General features: G+C 38.9%; 1 protein-coding gene across 1 annotated transcript in view; it reads right to left on the bottom strand.

Annotated features, from left to right (window-relative positions):
• The window catches only part of LOC107712284 (A-kinase anchor protein 9-like), a 137,848-nt gene that overhangs the window by 123,808 nt on the left and 11,765 nt on the right, over positions 1–2,275 (bottom strand). The window lies entirely within an intron of this gene.

Genomic DNA, 2,275 nt, shown 5'->3' with positions numbered 1-2,275 from the left:
CCGGCTTTCGGACAAGATGCGCATTAAATATCGCATGCGATTTATCGTGCAGCCCTAACTCACACACAGACTCACACACAGACTCACACAGACTCTCACACACAGACTCTCACACACACACACTCACAGACTCACACACAGACTCACACACACACTCACACACACACTCACGTCTGGTCAGCTATCCTTGTGGGGACTCTCCATAGGCGTATCACTCTCTCAGACTCACACACACACAGACTCACACACACACACTCACTCACTCACACACACACACACACTCTCGCACAGACTCTCGCACAGACTCTCGCACACTCTCACACACACTCTCACACACACTCTCACACAGACTCTCACTCACAGACTCTCACTCACAGAGTGACAGACTCTCACTCACAGACTCACACTCACAGAGGAAACTTTCTGCATTTTTAGATTTTCAAAAAACTTCATTCTGTATGATTTATAAGCTTTTGTACCCGTGGGGACCACAATTTAGGTCCCCACCGTGACACGAGTCCCCATGAGTCTGTGTGTAGTCAGGTTTAAGTCCCCCCAGGATATATAAACCAGTACACACACTCACACACAGACTCACACAGACTCTCACACAGACTCTCACACACAGACTCTCACACACTCACAGACAGACTCACACACAGACTCACACACAGACTCAGACTCACACACAGACTCACACACACACTCTCACACACACACCTGTTGAATGAGAGCAGCACTTTATCACTAATGCCCCAATATTTCCATCAGACTCCAAACCACATGAGTTTACAGCGAGTTTTGTTTTATCATGTAAAAAGAAAAAGGATGTGAAATACCACATGAATCTGCCTTAGAACGAATTGCAAAATGAAATATATACCTCAAATAAACTGCAGCAGACAAAAAGCTAATTTGCATAAAGCAAATCAATATTAAAATAAAAATATCAATCATGAAAATAAATACTGTACATCACAAAATGAAGCAATCAAAAACCATAAGCATAATGAAAGTGTAAATTGAATTAAATGTAAATTTATGCAAAATGAAAGGTGACCTGAAATACATTTCACTGTACTTCTTTTTATTATAAACAAATGTAAATTTTCATTGTACTTTTATTTTTTTATTTATTGTGCTTTTATTTTACATTTATTGCAACAGAAATAAATATGAAATAAATATAGATTACACTGTACTTTTATTTTATTATTTATTTATTGCCGCTGTAATAATTATGACATATTAAATCATTTCATTATATATATATTTTTTTAATTTAGTCTCTTAAATCCATCCACAGAATGAAGAAAATAAAAGTCTGTCTTTAGTGTATAACAATTTCTTTGGCAGATACATATAATACATGTGCACTTGCATCAACGTACTGAAATGCATGGACAACACATTAATTTCTATACATTAAATAAAAACCATTTTCCTCTCTATAACCACTGAACATCAGCATCACTGTGACATTTCACCCAGAAACTCCCTCTCAAACGCTCAAGAACACGAGCGAGAAACACATTTCCCAGAAAACCTCTTAACGCCGGAGCTGAAATACAGCTGATTCGAAAAAGTCTCTTTTGCTGTTACCATGGCGACGGAGCAGGAATCCCGCATGCGGCTTTTACATTATTTATGCAAACAAGCAAAAAGAGCGTTCACACTAATGTACGTCCATTACACTAAATGAACACGAATGAGTAGAGAGGTGAGTGAGTGTCTAGGATACAGCAAAGACTCCTGGGAAAGATCCACCGGAGAAACAAAACAACTTCACAAAGAGCAGCGGCTGTAAAAACATCCAGAGAAGGACAATAACAACCAGCCTCTGACACATGATGCAACACAGTCATTCACAGAGAGACCAAACTTCTTATGGCAATTATGATGATCGACGATGATATTGACATAGAAGCCCGTTTCCACTACTGAATTAAAAATTAAAACAAATTCTGACTTTTTTCACACAATTGACCCATCGCAAAAACCCGCCCTCCTTAGTTACTGTTGCTATGTCTGACAAGCCATGGCGCTCTCACGCTACACATCATGTTCTCACGCATAGGCCTGTCACAATAATCAATATATCGACTTATCGCGCAATATATGTACATGACCTCAATAATTTTTGGTGACGCAATATATCGCCCATTATATTTACTTCTAAATTAATGTCACCATGTTTTGTACATTCCACTTGCACCTGTGTCTTTTGCAGCTTCTCGTACATAACGAGGTGTAGTCATGAGGTGCTCGTTCAAAT

This window comes from Sinocyclocheilus rhinocerous, unplaced genomic scaffold (genome assembly GCF_001515625.1).
Source record: "Sinocyclocheilus rhinocerous isolate Xijiao unplaced genomic scaffold, SAMN03320098_v1.1 scaffold3283, whole genome shotgun sequence".
NCBI classification, from domain to species: Eukaryota; Metazoa; Chordata; class Actinopteri; order Cypriniformes; family Cyprinidae; genus Sinocyclocheilus; species Sinocyclocheilus rhinocerous.
This window is presented reverse-complemented; position numbering and strand designations above follow the sequence as displayed.